The following is a 22,457-nucleotide window of genomic DNA, read 5'->3' as shown; positions in this document are numbered from 1 at the left end:
CAGTCACCTCTGCCGAACTAGTTAGCTGATGAGAAAGATGTTTCACCACAGGTGATGGCAGTCATAAAGTAAAAGGGAAGTCCAGGAGCAGTGCATGTTATACCTGATGGATGGGGTCATGTTGATATTAAGATATCCATACTTAAATCAATGAGCAGCTTTCTAGGTCACTAATTGTAACAGTGATATTGGGACTCTTTTTAAATAGATAAAAATAATACTGAATTCCACTGGCAGCAAAGGTGTTAATTTGGATAAACAGGAGCTGTGTGGTACTGTGGCATGTACTGAAATGATACAATTATAATATTAAGCAACATGGATAAAGCACACTGTAATTGAAAGAAATTAGCATTCAGGGCTGATGACCTGCACATGGTCAGCCATGCTTGCTGTGTAAGCCTGTCTGTTGGCTGTTGCTATAGTTACAAAAAGCTAATGCAACCCAATGAGCTATCTGCTCTGCAGCCATTTTCCTCCCTGGGAGCAGTGTGCTCTATTATGCCTGCCTAGTCTTGATTTAAAAGGGGGAAAATATATATGTAGAGTGAAAGGTGCAGCAGTGTAGGAAGACACAGCCAGCATAGCTGAGAATGCCTTCCATCTCCCATCATTACAGGCTGCCGGCTGCTGCTCCTGTGAGCTGAGTATGGAATGCAGGCTGATAGTGCTGCATATCCTCTGTCAGGAATGGAGTAGGTTTTTTTGTCTTGTAAAGGCAAGGTTCCTCTGCAACGTTATCTGCACGGCTAAGTACTAGCTCTTCACAAGGAAAGCTTAGTGACCCAGACAAAGGGTGTTGCCCTTTTTGTAAGCCTTCTTTTTTTTTTTTTCCATTCTATCTAATACAAGAAGACAGCAGTAGTGAAGAAGCAGGTGTATTACCCAGCCGGCTCTGTGCTACTAACCACAGCCTCACATTATCCTTCCTGGATACCTCTGCTCAGCACACCAAGATTGCTGGTATCCTGTGCAACCAAGGTAAGAGTTAACTCTATACATGGGGGAAAATGATTTAAGGGCAAATATTAATGTGATTTCCATGACTTGTGTTTGTGAGAAAATAAGTGATATTGTGCCTTAACCATTTTTATTTTCAGTAGTTTTTGGTTCATGATTCTGCCAGAAATCAGCTTTTAATTGGCCGCATCAAGCAGGTTGGACCCAGCAATTGCAACATTGTTAGTTGCCTAAAGATATGTTTCAAACTGGCAATGAAGTTATGTTATGCTGGGAATAATAATTAAATTTCCACATAATAATTAAATTTCCAATGCATTACAAAATATTGTCATACACATGCAAATTTTATTTTACATTTGCCCACTTGCGGCGCCTGCCTTCTGGTTTTCCCGCAATGCCTGTCGACACGCACACTACACCCCATTCCCAATCACCATAGTTTTTAAACTGTACATTTTTCTGCACATATATATGGGAAGATTTTAGTGATGTCAGATACTTGGCCTCCAGGATACTCCCCTGTCTCCTCATTGTTGTGGTATGTAGATCAGAGTGGCAGGTGGCCCGTCTATATTTTAGGCTGGCATTTGTTTACCATGGCTAGTAAAAGTTGGTAAATAATTGTTCACATCTACAGCAGAGTGATGCTGTTGTTACTGTCTAGAATAGCCCGGGCATAGAAGAGTTAATCAAATCTCGCTTACACCCCACTACTCAGCTTAGCACACCCACTGTGCTTCATAGCATGGAGTCTAAAGGAAAAATAGACAGCAGCAGCAAGCTGGGAGTGGAGCACGTACAGTGTGTGATGCTGGCTATAATAAGCATACAGTCTCATTTACCTCACATAAAACAGGATCTATCACACAATGAAACCAGTCTGTTACTCCTCAGATATTCATAACCACAACACAGACCAACACCCACCAATAATTCATTCTCTACCGTGACAGATCAGCTATCACTATTGGTAAAGGTCAATAGAGGCTGCAGAGACTGTCATCGGTCAATACTTAAATTATATTCAAGGATTCAGCTAAACACAAAGCTCGGCACACATGTCTAAGCAGAAGGGAAACATGCTGCATTCACTCAACTAGTTGAAATAATACTTTTCCTATCAAATGCAACACATCTCCTTTGTTCATTTACTGTGTGTGCAAATATTAACATTTCCATATAGTTAATGTTAACCAAGGTCATTTGTTTAACACAGTGTATCAGGTCAAACATTGATGCTGAAGTTCTAATTACAGTATGCATGTTGATGTTGCAGCCATGTCGTTTATATAAACTTTATTGACATGAGCCTCTGTGCACAATAACGCAGTGACAATGTGACAGCCGTCAGTCTAGTAAACAGATTTTTACTGTGTGTGTGTGTTTGAGGCTTTATCCTCATGTTCTTTTTAAATTGATATTTTGTTGTTTCCATTTGAATGGTTATTTGGGTCTTTTAATGACCAGGGGTTTTCTTCATCCGCTACTATGGTATGCATTGTGGTGTTATTGATTTTGTTCTTCCTCCCCCACCCTGTACTGTTGCTAGCTATTTTTTTTTTCTACTGTGCCATTGATATTGTCTTATATTGAATATACTATATAAAGTAATATTACTGGAAAATGTGTGCATAATCCTGCATCATTAGAATCCGTAAAAGTAATTTTGAAATATAATTTCTTAATCATGTTGTTCATTAATTGTGAAACAATGGAGGTGTTAATCTCTGGAAATACTGGGGGAGTAATACCCCTTTCAGACATAAGCGCATCAGTTCATGTCTGCAAGTAATGAATGACCTAAGTTGACAGTCCCGGATCGGTGCCCCTTCAATCGACCAGGATTATTCCCAGGACTTGCAACCTGGGTCAGTGCCCTGGCATATGTGTGAAAGGAATGACTCAGGGTATGCCTAAAATAAATTAATTGGTGGGAACAGTATCGCTTGGAGATTACATCATCTCAAAGCGCCCACAGTAAATTGAGAGACCAGGGTCTGGTGTGAAGTGTGACGACCTAGGTCATCACCCATGTGTGAATGGGGGTTAAGTACAAAAATCCCTGGCTTCAACCCCTGCTTGGTGTCCGGGGTTCCAACCCGGTTAAAGCCAGGGTTTTAAAACTGAAAGGGGTGTTAGAGACTTTCTGCTACAGCCTTATAAGGGATGAGGAATGAAGGTTAGATGACTAGACGGGCACAAGTCCCACGCAGGATGTGTCAGTGTGACCTACACCTAATGTCTTAACTGTTAGCATTGCTAAACATATAACATTCAAAGCCTCAGTACTGATAGTGGTCATAATTTACTGGGCCAGATTTAACATACTAACACTCACTACTTTTGCCACGCCCTACCTCCTCACCTCCTTCTCATTGTCAACGACCACCAGAACTATCCACATGTATCAGTATAAGTGTATTATAACTATAATTAAGTGAGCATTGTTCCTTTTTTTTGTTTTTTTCCACTGATGAGCATGAATAAGAAAAACATAATTGAGGATGAAACAATGCAGGTAGCCTTTCACCTTGCAAGTCCCTAACTCAGTCTCCAGGTCTATGTGGCCTTTTCACAAACCATGGAGACTGGTGGGGGTATGATCAAGAAGATATTTGCTTGACTTCTGTACTATAGTTCATTTTAGGATTAAGTCAAACTGGAGGGGTCCGTTTCTTTCTTTGTTCTTTATTCAGAAGAAATTTATAAAAAATAAATAAATAAAAATATATACATTTTAGTTTAATATACACTTTACAGGCACATGTGAAACCTGAGAATCCATTACAAACCTATTTGATTATATCCTGATTCTGTATAGGCCTCAATTGGTTTTGTTTAAGCTTACAATAGAACAATGACTAGTAATAAGAAGACTTTTCAGGCAATGTTCCCTGGGGAAAAAGATATTCAAATAATCCTCTTTTAAAAGGAGAATGGACTCCTGGAGAACGTTTTTACATGGCAGCCCAATGAGACAATACCTGCTATGTTTTTAGAGCAGTGCTTCTCAGCTCCAGTCCTCAAGTACCACTAATACCCCTTTCAGGCGTGCATCAAAATCCCAGGTTTATGCACACGAACGCACATCAACCTGGGATTTTGGTATGTTTGAATGCAATCAACCCAGGTCCACGACTCTTCTCCCGACCAGGGTCATGGAGCTCAGACCCGGGAATTTGCCGACATGCTAGACCTGTCATTTCCCTGGTCTGATGTCTGAAAGGAGTATAAGAGGTCATTTTATGTGGATTTCTTTAATTATGCACAGGTGAGTTAATCTATTTTGCTCAGTCAGTAATTATCCCACTTGTTTTCATAGATTATTTGAAACATGACCTGTTTGAAAAACTTGAGGGTTGAGAACAACTGTTTTAGACGTTGGCAGATCTATTTCTGCCTTCAGTGGTCTCATTACTACATGGCCGGTAATTCTGAGGCAGCGCTATGAGCAATAGAAGCAGCTTCATCAGGTAAATGAGATGCAATAGGATAATGTACATACATACGCATTTAAAAGTGGAGAGTTCCCACCTGCCGACTTTGGGTGGGCCCCCTCCTTTTTAACGGCACAGGAGGCTTTGCCATTATACCAGAGTCTACTGTGCATGCGCAATTCTCTGGAAATATGGCGCCCGCCATGTTTCAGAGACTAAATCCCTACTGTGGATTTTTTGCCGGTGACTTGTTTTTTTCTACCGTGGCTGCAACTACGATTCGGAAAGGTAAGTTATCGAACATGGGTGCAGTGTGTGCGGAAATGCCCATACATACATACATACATACATACATACATACATACATACATACATACATACATACATACAACTGGTCAAAAGTTTTAGAACACCAGCATTTCTCAAGGTTTTATTGAACTTTGAGTTCAGTGTCTCAATGTACTATTCCAGTGGTTCACTAACTTTTTGGAATCACGGCACCCTAGCGTATCAGAATTATTTTCATGGCACCCCCTAGGCCAAAAGTTTCTTATTGAGAAATTTACAAAAAAATTATTAAATTAAGCAAATTGTGTTTATCATCCTTAGGTTCAGTTGCGTGGTGAGGGACAAGATTTGCTTCTGTTTGTCCGCATATTTTATGATGGACAGCCACCAACACTGGTTTTGCCTATTACATTGACCATAAATAATTTGAATTGGTCCTGGACCACCAATCCAAGGCACCTCTACAAGTGTCCCAAGGTGACATGGCACACAGTTTGAGAACCACTGTACTATTCTATAAAAGCATGGAACAAATAAAACAATTGGAAATGAAAATAAATCTTGGAATCATTTTAACAAAATGTAGTCTACATTTTTGACTCCTCAAAGTAGCCATCTATTGAACATATAACCAGCAAGCACACTCACAGCATTATTTCTACATTTGAAGCCAAATATTGTTTGAAAAGTTCTGCCCAACACTGTTGTACTTCTGGTTTGCTTTGCTTGTACCCTTCTGTCAAGTTCATCCCAAACCAGCTAAATTGGGTTTAAGTCTGGAGGCTGTTCTGGCCATGCCATGATTTGAAGCTTCTTGTCTATTCTTTTCCTTGAAGGTAGATTTGACATAGCCTTGAGGTATGTTTAGAGTCATCATCTTGCTGTAGGATGAAACACTGACCAATTAGGCTTAGACCATAGGTCTGAGTATGGTGCTATAAAAAGCTGTGGTAGCCCTTTTGGTCTGGGTTCCAGTCATTTTGTGCAAATTGCTAACTTGGGATCCATCAAAAGAGCCCCAGACTACCATGCTTTCTCCACCATTAAATTATATTTCTCTAACGTCCTAGTGGATGCTGGGGACTCTGTAAGGACCATGGGGAATAGACGGGCTCCGCAGGAGACATGGGCACTTTAAGAAAGAATTTAGATTCTGGTGTGCTCTGGCTCCTCCCTCTATGTCCCTCCTCCAGTTTGAATCTGTGCCCGGACGAGCTGGGTGCTGTTCAGTGAGCTCTCCTGAGCTTGCTGTAAGAAAGTATTTTGTTAGGTTTTTTTATTTTCAGGGAGCTCTGCTGGCAACAGACTCCCTGCATCGTGGGACAGAGGGGAGAGAAGCAGCCCTACTCTCTGAAACTAGGTCCTGCTTCTTAGGCTACTGGACACCATTAGCTCCAGAGGGATCGTACACAGGATCTCACCCTCGTCGTCCGATCCCAGAGCCGCACCGCCGTCCCCCTCGCAGAGCCGGAAGACAGAAGCCGGGTGAGTATGAGAAGCAAGAAGACTTCGAAATCGGCGGCAGAAGACTCCGTTCTTCACATGAGGTAACGCACAGCACTGCAGCTGTGCGCCATTGCTCCAAACACACCTCACATACTCCGGTCACTGTAAGGGTGCAGGGCGCAGGGCGGGGGGGCGCCCTGGGCAGCAGATGGACCTCTGTTGGCAAAAGTACTCATATATACAGTTGGGCACTGTATATATGTATGAGCCCCCGCCAAAAATATATGTATTTTAGCGGGACAGAAGCCCGCCGTCGAGGGGGCGGGGCTTCTCCCTCAGCACTCACCAGCGCCATTTTTTCTCCACAGCTCCGCTGAGAAGAAGCTCTCCCCTGCAGATCACTGTAGAAAAGGGTAAAAGGAGAGGGGGGGCACATAATTAGGCGCTAAAAACACAGTATACAGCAGCTACTGGGTTAACATTAAGTTACTGTGTTATTCCTGGGTTATATAGCGCTGGGGTGTGTGCTGGCATACTCTCTCTCTGTCTCACCAAAGGGCCTTGTGGGGGAACTGTCTTCAAAAAGGGCATTCCCTGTGTGTGTGGTGTGTCGGTACGCTTGTGTCGACATGTCTGATGAGGAAGGCTATGTGGAAGCAGAGCGGGAGCAAATGAATGTGGTGTCTCTGCCGACTGCACCGACACCTGATTGGATGGATATGTGGAAGGTTTTAAATGATAATGTTAATTCCTTGCATAAAAGGTTAGACAAAGCTGAAGCCTCAGGACAGTCAGGGTCCCAACCCATGCCTGATCCTATGTCGCAGAGGCCGACAGGGTCTCAGAAGCGCCCACTATCCAAAATTATTGACACGGATACCGACATGGATTCTGACTCCAGTGTCGATTACGATGATGCAAAGTTACAGCCAAAATTGGCTAAATCCATCCGTTTATATTATTATAGCTATTAAGGATGTGTTGCACATCACAGAGGAAACCCCAGTCCCTGACAGGAGGGTTCATATGTATGGGGAAAAGAAGCCGCAGGTAACTTTTCCCCCCCTCACACGAGCTCAATGAGTTATGTGAAAAGGCTTGGGAATCTCCAGATAAAAAACTGCAGATTTCCAAAAGGATTCTTAAGGATTCTTTCCCGCCAACGGACAGGTTACGCTGGGAATCCTCCCCTAGGGTGGACAAAGCTTTGACACGTTTATCCAAGAAGGTAGCCCTGCCGTCACAGGATACGGCTACCCTCAAAGATGCTGCGGATCGCAAACAGGAGGTTACCCTGAAGTCCATTTATACACATTCGGGTACCTTACTGAGGCCGGCAATCGCGTCGGCTTGGGTGTGTAGTGCTGTAGCAGCATGGACGGATACCTTATCTTAGGAACTTGATACCTTAGACAAGGATACTATATTAATGACCCTGGGGCATATTAAAGACGCTGTCCTTTATATGAGAGATGCTCAGAGAGACATTAGCCTACTAGGTTCTAGAATAAATGCTATGTCGATTTCTGCCAGAAGGGTCCTGTGGACTCGGCAATGGACAGGTGATGCCGACTCAAAAAGGCACATGGAGGTTTTACCTTACAAGGGTGAGGAATTGTTTGGGGAGGGTCTCTCGGACCTCGTCTCCACAGCTACGGCTGGAAAGTCAAATTTTTTGCCATATGTTTCCTCACAGCCTAAGAAAGCACCGTATTACCACATGCAGTCCTTTCGATCACAGAAAAACAAGAAAGTCCGAGGTGCGTCCTTTCTTGGCAGGGGCAGAGGAAAGAAGCTGCACAACACAGCTAGTTCCCAGGAACAGAAGTCCTCCCCGGCTTCCACTAAATCCACCGCATGACGCTGGGGCTCCACAGGCGGAGCTAGGCCCGGTGGGGGCGCGTCTCCGAAATTTCAGCCACAATTGGGTTCACTCCCAGTTGGATCCCTGGGCAATAGATATTGTGTCTCAGGGATACAAGCTGGAATTCGAAGAGATGCCCCCTCACCGATACCTCAAGTCGGCCCTGCCAGCTTCCCCCTTAGAGAGGGAAATAGTTTTAACTGCAATTCACAAATTGTATCTTCAACAGGTGGTGGTCAAGGTTCCCCTCCTTCAACAAGGAAAGGGTTATTATTCGACCATGTTTGTGGTACCGAAACCGGACGGTTCGGTCAGACCCATATTGAATTTAAAATCCCTGAACATGTACCTAAAAAGGTTCCGGTTCAAGATGGAATCGCTGAGAGCGGTCATTGCAAGCCTGGAAGGGGGGGATTTTATGGTGTCTCTGGACATAAAGGATGCATACCTTCATGTCCCCATTTATCCACCTCATCAGGCGTACCTCAGATTTGTGGTACAGGATTGTCATTACCAATTTCAGACGTTGCCGTTGGGTCTCTCCACGGCTCCGAGAATATATACCAAGGTAATGGCGGAAATGATGGTACTCCTGCGGAAGCAAGGGGTCACAATTATCCCATACTTGGACGATCTCCTCATAAAAGCGAGGTCAAGAGAGCAGTTGCTGATCAGCGTAACACTTTCTCTGGAAGTGTTACGGCAACACGGCTGGATTCTGAATATTCCAAAGTCGCAGTTGGTTCCTACGACTCGTCTGCCTTTCCTGGGCATGATTCTGGACACAGACCAGAAAAGGGTTTATCCATACCTCCCAACATTTCTTGTTTGCAAAGCGGGACACACGTGCGGCGAAGCCGTGTGCACTCCCGAAAAGGGGTGTGACCTAAGAAAAAGGGCGTGGCTTCGTGGAGGACCCGCGATCGCGAGCCACGCCCCCATTTTCGTCACTGAGGGGGCATGCCCAGCGCTCTGTGAGCCGCTGGCATGCCCCCTCTCCCTCTGACTTCAGTGAATAGACGCTGTGCGCATGCGCACAGCGTCTATTCACCGCTGCTCTGCTAAGCAGGGCAGCGGGTGACAGAGCCTCCCAACTGCCCCCCCACCCCACCCCACCGCGGGACACTGTGGCCCGCGGGTGGGACAGCGGGACAGTCCCCAAAAAACTGGACTTTCCCGCAAAAATCGGGACAGTTGGGAGGTATGGTTTATCTCCCGATAAAGAAGGTTCAGGAACTCATGACACTGGTCAGGGACCTATTAAAACCAAAACAGGTGTCAGTGCATCTCTGCACTCGAGTCCTGGGAAAAATGGTGGCATCATACGAGGCCATTCCCTTCGGCAGGTTCCATGCGAGGACCTTTCAATGGGACTTACTGGACAAATGGTCCGGATCACATCTTCAGATGCATCGGTTAATCACCCTATCCCCCAGGGCCAGGGTGTCTCTCCTGTGGTGGCTGCAGAGTGCTCACCTTCTCGAGGGCCGCAGATTCGGCATTCAGGACTGGGTCCTGGTGACCACGGATGCAAGCCTCCGAGGGTGGGGAGCAGTCACACAGGGAAGAAATTTCCAAGGTCTGTGGCCAAGTCAGGAGACTTGCCTTCACATCAACATCCTGGAACTAAGGGCCATTTACAACACCCTACGTCAAGCAGAGACCCTGCTTCGTGGTCAACCAGTTCTGATTCAGTCAGACAACATCACCGCTGTGGCTCATGTAAACCGACAAGGCGGCACAAGGAGCAGGGTGGCGATGGCGGAAGCCACCAGAATTCTTTGCTGGGCGGAGACTCATGTAAGCGCACTGTCAGCAGTGTTCATCCCGTGGGTAGACAACTGGGAAGCAGACTTCCTCAGCAGGCACGACCTCCACCCGGGGGAGTGGGGACTTCATCAAGAAGTCTTCGCACAGGTTGCAAGTCGGTGGGAACTGCCACAGGTGGACATGATGGCATCCCGCCTCAACAAGAAACTACAGAGGTATTGCGCCAGGTCAAGAGACCCTCAGGCGATAGCTGTAGACGCCCTGGTGACACCGTGGGTGTTCCAATCGGTCTATGTATTTCCTCCTCTTCCTCTCATACCCAAGGTGTTGAGAATCATAAGAAAAAGAGGAGTGAGAACAATGGGGGTCATTCCGAGTTGTTCGCTCGGTAAATTTAATCGCATCGCAGCGATTTTCCGCTTAGTGCGCATGCGCAATGTTCACACTGCGACTGCGCCAAGTAAATTTGCTATGAAGTTAGGTATTTTACTCACGGCTTTTTCTTCGTTCAGGCGATCGTAATGTGATTAACAGGAAGTGGGTGTTTCTGGGCGGAAACAGGCCGCTTTATGGGTGTGTGGGAAAAAACGCTACAGTTTCTGGGAAAAATGCGGGAGTGGCTGGAGAAACGGAGGAGTGTCTGGGCGAACGCTGGGTGTGTTTGTGACGTCAAACCAGGAACGACGAGCTCTGAACTGATCGCAGATGCCGAGTAAGTCTGGAGCTACTCAGAAACTGCACAGAGATGTCTTTTCGCAATATTGCGAATCTTTCGTTCGCAATTTTACTATGCTAAGATTCACTCCCAGTAGGCTTAGCGTGTGCAAAGCTGCTAAAAACGGCTTGCGAGCGAACAACTCGGAATGACCCCCATTACTCATTGTTCCGGATTGGCTAAGAAGGACTTGGTATCCAGATCTGCAAGAAATGCTCACAGAGGACCCGTGGCCTCTTCCTCTAAGACAGGACTTGTTGCAACAAGGGCCCTGTCTGTTCCAAGACTTACCGCGGCTGCGTTTGACGGCATGGCGGTTGAACGCCGGATCCTAGCGGAAAAAGACATTCCAGATGAGGTCATTCCTACGCTGATAAAGGCTAGGAAGGACGTGACAGCTCCACATTATCACCGTATATGGCGAAAATATGTTGCTTAGTGTGAGGCCAGGAATGCCCCTACGGAGGAATTCCAGCTGGGCCGTTTCCTTCACTTCCTACAGTCAGGAGTGACTTTGGGCCTAAAATTGGTTTCCATTAAGGTCCAGATTTCGGCCCTATCCGTTTTCTTTCAAAAAGAGCTGGCTTCTCTACCTGAAGTTCAGACGTTTGTGAAGGGAGTGCTGCATATTCAGCCCCCTTTTGTGCCCCCGGTGGCACCTTGGGATCTTAACGTGGTGTTGCGTTTCCTGAAATCCCACTGGTTTGAACCACTCAAAACGGTGGAATTGAAATATCTCACGTGGAAGGTGGTCATGCTACTAGCATTGGCTTCGGCTAGGCGTGTGTCAGAATTAGCGGCTTTGTCACATAAATACCCCTATCTGGTTTTCCATGCGGATAGAGCAGAGTTGCGGACCCGTCCACAATTCCTGCCAAAAGTGGTTTCATCTTTTCATATAAACCAACCTATTGTGGTGCCTGTGGCTACTACTGACTTGGAGGATTCCGAGTTGCTTGATGTGGTCAGGGCTTTAAAGGTTTATGTAGCCAGAACGGCTAGAGTCAGGAAAACAGACTCTTTGTTTATCCTGTATGCTTCCAACAAGCTTGGTGCGCCTGCTTCAAAGCAAACTATTGCTCGCTGGATCTGTAACACGATTCAGCAGGCTCATTCTGCGGCTGAATTACCGCTGCCAAAATCAGTTAAGGCCCATTCCACTAGGAAGGTGGGCTCTTCTTGGGCGGCTGCCCGAGGGGTCTCGGCATTACAGCTGTGCCGAGCGGCTACTTGGTCAGGTTCAAACTAGAGATGAGCGCCTGAAATTTTTCGGGTTTTGTGTTTTGGTTTTGGGTTCGGTTCCGCGGCCGTGTTTTGGGTTCGAACGCGTTTTGGCAAAACCTCACCGAATTTTTTTTGTCGGATTCGGGTGTGTTTTGGATTCGGGTGTTTTTTTCAAAAAACACTAAAAAACAGCTTAAATCATAGAATTTGGGGGTCATTTTGATCCCAAAGTATTATTAACCTCAAAAACCATAATTTACACTCATTTTCAGTCTATTCTGAATACCTCACACCTCACAATATTATTTTTAGTCCTAAAATTTGCACCGAGGTCGCTTTGTGAGTAAGATAAGCGACCCTAGTGGCCGACACAAACACCGGGCCCATCTAGGAGTGGCACTGCAGTGTCACGCAGGATGGCCCTTCCAAAAAACCCTCCCCAAACAGCACATGACGCAAAGAAAAAAAGAGGCGCAATGAGGTAGCTGTGTGAGTAAGATTAGCGACCCTAGTGGCCGACACAAACACCGGGCCCATCTAGGAGTGGCACTGCAGTGTCACGCAGGATGTCCCTTCCAAAAAACCCTCCCCAAACAGCACATGACGCAAAGAAAAAAAGAGGCGCAATGAGGTAGCTGACTGTGTGAGTAAGATTAGCGACCCTAGTGGCCGACACAAACACCGGGCCCATTTAGGAGTGGCACTGCAGTGTAACGCAGGATGTCCCTTCCAAAAAACCCTCCCCAATCAGCACATGATGCAAAGAAAAAGAAAAGAAAAAAGAGGTGCAAGATGGAATTGTCCTTGGGCCCTCCCACCCACCCTTATGTTGTATAAACAAAACAGGACATGCACACTTTAACCAACCCATCATTTCAGTGACAGGGTCTGCCACACGACTGTGACTGATATGACGGGTTGGTTTGGACCCCCCCCAAAAAAGAAGCAATTAATCTCTCCTTGCACAAACTGGCTCTACAGAGGCAAGATGTCCACCTCATCATCACCCTCCGATATATCACCGTGTACATCCCCCTCCTCACAGATTATCAATTCGTCCCCACTGGAATCCACCATCTCAGCTCCCTGTGTACTTTGTGGAGGCAATTGCTGCTGGTCAATGTCTCCGCGGAGGAATTGATTATAATTCATTTTAATGAACATCATCTTCTCCACATTTTCTGGATGTAACCTCGTACGCCGATTGCTGACAAGGTGAGCGGCGGCACTAAACACTCTTTCGGAGTACACACTTGTGGGAGGGCAACTTAGGTAGAATAAAGCCAGTTTGTGCAAGGGCCTCCAAATTGCCTCTTTTTCATGCCAGTATAAGTACGGACTGTGTGACGTGCCTACTTGGATGCGGTCACTCATATAATCCTCCACCATTCTATCAATGTTGAGAGAATCATATGCAGTGACAGTAGACGACATGTCCGTAATCGTTGTCAGGTCCTTCAGTCCGGACCAGATGTCAGCATCAGCAGTCGCTCCAGACTGCCCTGCATCACCGCCAGCGGGTGGGCTCGGAATGCTGAGCCTTTTCCTCGCACCCCCAGTTGCGGGAGAATGTGAAGGAGGAGATGTTGACAGGTCGCGTTCCGCTTGACTTGACAATTTTGTCACCAGCAGGTCTTTCAACCCCAGCAGACTTGTGTCTGCCGGAAAGAGAGATCCAAGGTAGGCTTTAAATCTAGGATCGAGCACGGTGGCCAAAATGTAGTGCTCTGATTTCAACAGATTGACCACCCGTGAATCCTTGTTAAGCGAATTAAGGGCTCCATCCACAAGTCCCACATGCCTAGCGGAATCGCTCCGTGTTAGCTCCTCCTTCAATGTCTCCAGCTTCTTCTGCAAAAGCCTGATGAGGGGAATGACCTGACTCAGGCTGGCAGTGTCTGAACTGACTTCACGTGTGGCAAGTTCAAAGGGCATCAGAACCTTGCACAACGTTGAAATCATTCTCCACTGCGCCTGAGACAGGTGCATTCCACCTACTATATCGTGCTCAATTGTATAGGCTTGAATGGCCTTTTGCTGCTCCTCCAACCTCTGAAGCATATAGAGGGTTGAATTCCACCTCGTTACCACTTCTTGCTTCAGATGATGGCAGGGCAGGTTCAGTAGTTTTTGGTGGTGCTCCAGTCTTCTGTACGTGGTGCCTGTACGCCGAAAGTGTCCCGCAATTCTTCTGGCCACCGACAGCATCTCTTGCACGCCCCTGTCGTTTTTTAAAAAATTCTGCACCACCAAATTCAAGGTATGTGCAAAACATGGGACGTGCTGGAATTTGCCCATATTTAATGCACACACAATATTGCTGGCGTTGTCCGATGCCACAAATCCACAGGAGAGTCCAATTGGGGTAAGCCATTCCGCGATGATCTTCCTCAGTTGCCGTAAGAGGTTTTCAGCTGTGTGCGTATTCTGGAAAGCGGTGATACAAAGCGTAGCCTGCCTAGGAAAGAGTTGGCGTTTGCGAGATGCTGCTACTGGTGCCGCCGCTGCTGTTCTTGCGGCGGGAGTCCATACATCTACCCAGTGGGCTGTCACAGTCATATAGTCCTGACCCTGCCCTGCTCCACTTGTCCACATGTCCGTGGTTAAGTGGACATTGGGTACAACTGCATTTTTTAGGACACTGGTGAGTCTTTTTCTGACGTCCGTGTACATTCTCGGTATCGCCTGCCTAGAGAAGTGGAACCTAGATGGTATTTGGTAACGGGGGCACACTGCCTCAATAAATTGTCTAGTTCCCTGTGAACTAACGGCGGATACCGGACGCATGTCTAACACCAACATAGTTGTCAAGGCCTCAGTTATCCGCTTTGCAGCAGGATGACTGCTGTGATATTTCATCTTCCTCGCAAAGGACTGTTGAACAGTCAATTGCTTACTGGAAGTAGTACAAGTGGGCTTACGACTTCCCCTCTGGGATGACCATCGACTCCCAGCAGCAACAACAGCAGCGCCAGCAGCAGTAGGCGTTACACGCAAGGATGCATCGGAGGAATCCCAGGCAGGAGAGGAATCGTCAGAATTGCCAGTGACATGGCCTGCAGGACTATTGGCATTCCTGGGGAAGGAGGAAATTGACACTGAGGGAGTTGGTGGGGTGGTTTGCGTGAGCTTGGTTACAAGAGGAAGGGATTTACTGGTCAGTGGACTGCTTCCGCTGTCACCCAAAGTTTTTGAACTTGTCACTGACTTATTATGAATGCGCTGCAGGTGATGTATAAGGGAGGATGTTCCGAGGTGGTTAACGTCCTTACCCCTACTTATTACAGCTTGACAAAGGGAACACACGGCTTGACACCTGTTGTCCGCATTTCTGGTGAAATACCTCCACACCGAAGAGCTGATTTTTTTGGTATTTTCACCTGGCATGTCAACGGCCATATTCCTCCCACGGACAACAGGTGTCTCCCCGGGTGCCTGACTTAAACAAACCACCTCACCATCAGAATCCTCCTGGTCAATTTCCTCCCCAGCGCCAGCAACACCCATATCCTCCTCATCCTGGTGTACTTCAACACTGACATCTTCAATCTGACTATCAGGAACTGGACTGCGGGTGCTCCTTCCAGCACTTGCAGGGGGCGTGCAAATGGTGGAAGGCGCATGCTCTTCACGTCCAGTGTTGGGAAGGTCAGGCATCGCAACCGACACAATTGGACTCTCCTTGTGGATTTGGGATTTCGAAGAATGCACAGTTCTTTGCTGTGCTGCTTTTGCCAGCTTGAGTCTTTTCATTTTTCTAGCGAGAGGCTGAGTGCTTCCATCCTCATGTGAAGCTGAACCACTAGCCATGAACATAGGCCAGGGCCTCAGCCGTACCTTGCCACTCCGTGTCGTAAATGGCATATTGGCAAGTTTACGCTTCTCCTCCGACAATTTTATTTTAGGTTTTGGAGTCCTTTTTTTACTGATATTTGGTGTTTTGGATTTGACATGCTCTGTACTATGACATTGGGCATCGGCCTTGGCAGACGACGTTGCTGGCATTTCATCGTCTCGGCCATGACTAGTGGCAGCAGCTTCAGCACGAGGTGGAAGTGGATCTTGATCTTTCCCTAATTTTGGAACCTCAACATTTTTGTTCTCCATATTTTAATAGGCACAACTAAAAGGCACCTCAGGTAAACAATGGAGATGGATACTAGTATACAATTATGGACTGCCTGCCGAGTGCAGACACAGAGGTAGCCACAGCCGTGAACTACCGTACTGTACTGTGTCTGCTGCTAATATAGACTGGTTGATAAAGAGATGTCGTAGTAGTATGTATGTATGTATGTATAAAGAAGAAAAAAAAACCACGGTTAGGTGGTATATACAATTATGGACGGGCTGCCGAGTGCCGACACAGAGGTAGCCACAGCCGTGAACTACCGCACTGTACTGTGTCTGCTGCTAATATATAGACTGGTTGATAAAGAGATAGTATACTCGTAACTAGTATGACTATAAAGAAAGAAAAAAAAACCACGGTTAGGTGGTATATACAATTATGGACGGGCTGCCGAGTGCCGACACAGAGGTAGCCACAGCCGTGAACTACCGCACTGTACTGTGTCTGCTGCTAATATATAGACTGGTTGATAAAGAGATAGTATACTCGTAACTAGTATGACTATAAAGAAAGAAAAAAAAACCACGGTTAGGTGGTATATACAATTATGGACGGGCTGCCGAGTGCCGACACAGAGGTAGCCACAGCCGTGAACTACCGCACTGTACTGTGTCTGCTGCTAATATATAGACTGGTTGATAAAGAGATAGTATACTCGTAACTAGTATGTATGTATAAAGAAAGAAAAAAAAACCACGGTTAGGTGGTATATACAATTATGGACGGGCTGCCGAGTGCCGACACAGAGGTAGCCACAGCCGTGAACTACCGCACTGTACTGTGTCTGCTGCTAATATAGACTGGTTGATAAAGAGATAGTATACTCGTATGTATGTATAAAGAAAGAAAAAAAAAACCACGGTTAGGTGGTATATACAATTATGGACGGGCTGCCGAGTGCCGACACAGAGGTAGCCACAGCCGTGAACTACCGCACTGTACTGTGTCTGCTGCTAATATATAGACTGGTTGATAAAGAGATAGTAGTATACTCGTAACTAGTATGTATGTATAAAGAAAGAAAAAAAAAAACCACGGTTAGGTGGTATATACAATTATGGACGGGCTGCCGAGTGCCGACACAGAGGTAGCCACAGCCGTGAACTACCGCACTGTACTGTGTCTGCTGCTAATATATAGACTGGTTGATAAAGAGATAGTAGTATACTCGTAACTAGTATGTATGTATAAAGAAAGAAAAAAAAAAAACCACGGTTAGGTGGTATATACAATTATGGACGGGCTGCCGAGTGCCGACACAGAGGTAGCCACAGCCGTGAACTACCGCACTGTACTGTGTCTGCTGCTAATATAGACTGGTTGATAAAGAGATAGTATACTCGTAACTAGTATGACTATAAAGAAAGAAAAAAAAAACCACGGTTAGGTGGTATATACAATTATGGACGGGCTGCCGAGTGCCGACACAGAGGTAGCCACAGCCGTGAACTACCGCACTGTACTGTGTCTGCTGCTAATATATAGACTGGTTGATAAAGAGATAGTAGTATACTCGTAACTAGTATGTATGTATAAAGAAAGAAAAAAAAAAAACCACGGTTAGGTGGTATATACAATTATGGACGGGCTGCCGAGTGCCGACACAGAGGTAGCCACAGCCGTGAACTACCGCACTGTACTGTGTCTGCTGCTAATATAGACTGGTTGATAAAGAGATAGTATACTCGTAACTAGTATGACTATAAAGAAAGAAAAAAAAAACCACGGTTAGGTGGTATATACAATTATGGACGGGCTGCCGAGTGCCGACACAGAGGTAGCCACAGCCGTGAACTACCGCACTGTACTGTGTCTGCTGCTAATATAGACTGGTTGATAAAAAGATAGTATACTACTAATATTATATATACTGGTGGTCAGGTCACTGGTCACTAGTCACACTGGCAGTGGCACTCCTGCAGCAAAAGTGTGCACTGTTTAATTTTAATATAATATTATGTACTCCTGGCTCCTGCTATAACCTATAACTGGCACTGCAGTGCTCCCCAGTCTCCCGCACAATTATAAGCTGTGTGAGCTGAGCACAGTCAGATATATATATACATTGATGCAGCACACTGGGCTGAGCAGTGCACACAGATATGGTATGTGACTGAGTCACTGTGTGTATCGTTTTTTTCAGGCAGAGAACGGATATATGAAATAAAACAAACAACTGCACTGTCTGGTGGTCACTGTGGTCGTCAGTCACTAAACTCTGCACTCTCTTCTACAGTATCACAGCCTCAGGTCAATCTCTCTCTCTCTCAACCCTAATCTAAATGGAGAGGACGCCAGCCACGTCCTCTCCCTATCAATCTCAATGCACGTGTGAAAATGGCGGCGACGCGCGGCTCCTTATATAGAATCCGAGTCTCGCGAGAATCCGACAGCGTCATGATGACGTTCGGGCGCGCTCGGGTTAACCGAGCAAGGCGGGAGGATCCGAGTCTGCTCGGACCCGTGAAAAAAACATGAAGTTCGTGCGGGTTCGGATTCAGAGAAACCGAACCCGCTCATCTCTAGTTCAAACACTTTTGCAAAGTTCTACAAGTTTGATACCCTGGCTGAGGAGGACCTTGTGTTTGCTCATTCGGTGCTGCAGAGTCATCCGCACTCTCCCGCCCGTTTGGGAGCTTTGGTATAATTCCCATGGTCCTTACGGAGTCCCCAGCATCCACTAGGACGTTAGAGAAAATAAGATTTTTACTTACCGGTAAATCTATTTCTTGTAGTCCGTAGTTGACGCTGGGCGCCCGTCCCAAGTGCGGACTTCTTCTGCAATACTTGTATATAGTTATTGCTGCAATAAGGGCTATGTTATTGTTGCATCAGGGTTGAACTGATGCTCTGTTGTTGTTGTTCATACTGTTGACTGGGTAAGTTTATCACAAGTTATACGGTGTGGCTGGTATGAGTCTTGCCCTGGGTTTCCAAAATCCTTTCCTTGTACTGTCAGCTCTTCCGGGCACAGTTTCTCTAACTGAGGTCTGGAGAAGGGACATAGAGGGAGGAGCCAGAGCACACCAGTATCCAACTTCTTTCTTAAAGTGCCCTGTCTCCTGCGGAGCCCGTCTATTCCCCATGGTCCTTACGGAGTCCCCAGCATCCACTACGGACTACGAGAAATAGATTTACCGGTAAGTAAAATCTTATTTTTCCTATGTATAATCTATAAATTGCTATTCTATATGAAACATGGTATCTTCAAACTGCATATGTCAAGTATTGAAATCAAATGCCAGGGTCCCTACTTTGTCCGCACATCTTTCAATGCTATGACCATAGGTTTGTGTTAGGGCTAACTGTTTACCTAAAAACAGCATGAACCCTGGAAGAGAGGTCTGTGTCTCCAGATCTACTTATCTTCCCTCTCCATATCACAAAGAAATGTGTAGCCCTTACAGGTCATGTGTAGATGGAAAAATCATGCCTTGTAAATGATTGTCGCTTTAAAAAAAGTCAGAGAATGTTCGGCATCCCACACCTCTGGCAAACTCGGACCCTATTACATATGCCAGACTAAGGGGTATATTCAATTAGGGTCAAACTGCCATCTGTCGAAAAGACATCAGTTTTTGACTTTTTAAGGTCAAATGGTGATTCGACCTATTCAATCCCATCAGTTTTTATTCGACAAGTCGTGGAATTCGACTTGTCGAATAGTATGTGAATCGGCGGTATAGCTGCCGATTCACGTACTTTTGAGTGAAATGGGGCCAAATTCGACAGGATTTGGCCCGGTTTCCGACCATCTCAGTCCGACATAAAAAAATGTCGGACTGAGATGTGGGACCCAGAGGAGGAGAGGGGGGAGAGCCGCGGGCATACAGGGGAGAGCAGCACTACAGCACAGCGCTGCAGCAGGATGTCTCATAGCCGCGCCGCTCACGGCAGCGTCCACCCGGCTCCAGTAAGTGAGGTCACGCTTGCTGGAGCCGGGTGGACACTGCCGTGATGTCTGGCGGCTGTGAGACAACCTCCTGCAGCGCTAATGTAGCGCTGCTCTCCTCCGTCTGCCTGCGGCTGTCCCCGTTGGTCTCCCCGGGACTTGCCCCCCCTCTCCTCCTCTGGGTCCCTCATCTCAATTCGACTTTTTAAAAGTCGAATTGAGATGAGATTGAATAGGGGTTGTTGGATCCATTCCGACAAATGCATGTCGGAATGGATCTGACCCTAATTGAATAAACCCCTAAGTCTACAAAAGGTGACAAGTCTTTTGAAGCCAACCTAGACCAAGACAATGCAGGTAATAGGCTCTAAGGATGTTTTACACTCATCAGAGAGGACAGTTATGTACCTTTTACAGATCAGTGAATCCCAATTATTTCCTGCCATATGTGTAATTTAGTCAAATATCACTGTCAGAAGCTTTAGTCAAGTATCACTCTGTCAGAAGCTTTGTGGACACTTCTGACAAATATGTTGTAACTTCTCTGTAAGACCCTGCTAGCTTGACAAGTAGAACCTGTTTGAGGGGAACAAAGGAATTGTGTATCCATAAAAAGAGATGTCTCCCAAGAATGAGTGTTCATTCCTTGGGGAGCAGCCACATGCAGGGGACACACCACACGTCCTATTCTTGTGAACTCCCCCACAACAGAAGTTCCTAAGGCCTCTGTTATAAGTGTCCTGGATTTATGAACGTTATTTCTTTTACTTTATTTCTAAAACTAATTTGCATTTATAACCAGTATACCATATTAAGTGTTTTTGTAACTAAACCCTGTAAATATTTTTTATGTTAAATACATTTAATCTAGCATATTCTCAGTGATTCTTTTTGAATCTGCAAGCCTGTGAGGCCAATGCTACGGGTTCACTACGGCTGGCCGGCGGTCGGGCTCCCGGCGACCAGCATCCCGGCGCCGGGAGCCCGACCGCCGGCTTACCGACAGCTTGGCGAGCGCAAATGAGCCCCTTGCAGGCTCGCTGCGCTCGCCACGCTACGGGCACGGTGGCGCGCTACGCGCGCCACACTATTTTATTCTCCCTCTATGGGGGTCGTGGACCCCCACGAGGGAAAATAATTGTCGGTATGCCGGCTGTCGGGCTCCCGGCGCCGGTATACTGAGCGCCGGGAGCCTGACCGCCGGCAAACAGAAGACCACCCCAATGCTACTGTACATACTTATGTGTACTGTAATTATGTGTGAAATATTATTTGTTCAAAGAATGTAAGGACTTCATATTAATCCTTCATGGTGGCAGAGAAATTTTGTATTTATCAGTAAATTTCCGAAGTACTTACAGTTCACGATCAGCTGTTTCAGTTTTTTTGTGTCTGAAGGCAGGTACTGTAGGTTCATGACAGTGTCACAGTGGTTGATTTACTAAGTTACAGCAATACTTTTAATAGCAAAACGTGGAGTGTTTTCCCATTTATCTCTGAGTCAGATTATAAAAATATATAAGACTTTACTCTTAACCCATTACTAAAAAAAAGGACTTTAAAGGACTTAAAGAAAAAGAACCTCTGAAATTGACATTAGGGCCTTATTCGGCTCCAGTTGCAGTTTTGCTATTTTAGTAACACTGCAACTGGCTGCGATCGCATGCTGGGGGCCGCCAAGCATGCAAATGGCCGTCAGTGATGCGATCGCAATGCAGTTGCATTTGCATTGCTGATTTGCGGAAGCCCCCTGCCTCTGCAGCCAGACTGCGAAGGCAAACGCAGCGCAGCCTTTTTTCGGCTTGCAGCTGCCGCGTGTGACATCACACGGTCGTCCTGGACCCACCTTTTGTTTCACGCCCGTCCAATGCCTAGTCAACGCCCCACAACGCTGCATCGCCACCCCGTTCCGACCTGCGAACGCCTCTGTCTGTCAATCAGGCAGAGGCATTCGCATTCTCTCGGCTGCGCACACGTGATATGAGACCTCTAGCAGTTTCCCACTTCCCTTTGTACCTTTTCAGGTTATTCACTGGTCTTGAATTGCTTAAACTTTTAATTTAAAAAAAAGAAAAAAATCTAAAAATTGTGCTGCTGTAAAACTTTTGAAAGGATGTGTGCATGCTGCTGATTTCACAAACTGTGATATGGAGTACATATAAAGATTACTGAGGAAAGTAAAGAAAATGGTGTAAAGAAAACCTGTAGTAATACAAATGACGTAAAACTCTGTTCTAATTCTGGTTGTGAAATACTGTACTCCACTAAATCCATTTTTTTCCTCTCAGAAATGGCTTTCTTCAAGAGTTTGGGTGTGTGGAACTTATCACCTCTCAAATCCACCCAGACCCTGCTGCCTATAACTCTGATATGCCTATTATAATATAACACATGGACTTCTTCTGTTACGTTTATGTGTTAATTATAATATGCTAACAAGCTGCAGTGTCACTGTCTAGCTCTTCAACTAGTCAATATCTGGAACCTTCTTGAAAATGTAAGGGTTAAATCAAATGTAGATAGACACAGACCTAATCCTTCTGATTACACATTAATGGTTTGCAAACGCCTTTTGTCTGGATTACTGCAGTCAGCAAGTTGATTACCTGTCATTAAATCTCCGGATTTTGTGTTTATATTATTAAATAATAATGTTAATTTTCTCTTTCTTTTTGTATACTTGGAAATGTGGGAAGTGAATGAAAACATCCTTTAATACATGTTTA

General features: G+C 45.9%; 1 protein-coding gene across 25 annotated transcripts in view; it reads left to right on the top strand.

Moving 5' to 3' along the window:
• Nucleotides 1-373: 373 nt before the first annotated feature.
• The window catches only part of SORBS2 (sorbin and SH3 domain containing 2), a 532,357-nt gene continuing 510,273 nt past the window's right edge, over nucleotides 374-22,457 (top strand). For 12 of the 25 annotated variants that reach the window (XM_063920776.1, XM_063920770.1, XM_063920780.1 and 9 more), the window contains exon 1: nucleotides 376-981. The gene's annotated coding sequence lies outside the window, so the exon portion shown is untranslated. Of the gene's footprint in view, nucleotides 982-4,333; nucleotides 4,437-22,457 lie in introns of those variants that run through there. The other 13 variants (XM_063920785.1, XM_063920779.1, XM_063920781.1 and 10 more) reach the window with 11 other exon arrangements.

This window comes from Pseudophryne corroboree, chromosome 1, assembly GCF_028390025.1.
Source record: "Pseudophryne corroboree isolate aPseCor3 chromosome 1, aPseCor3.hap2, whole genome shotgun sequence".
NCBI classification, from domain to species: domain Eukaryota; kingdom Metazoa; phylum Chordata; class Amphibia; order Anura; family Myobatrachidae; genus Pseudophryne; species Pseudophryne corroboree.
The sequence above is the reverse complement of the archived record's forward strand: the minus strand, read 5'-3'. Positions and strand labels throughout refer to the sequence as shown.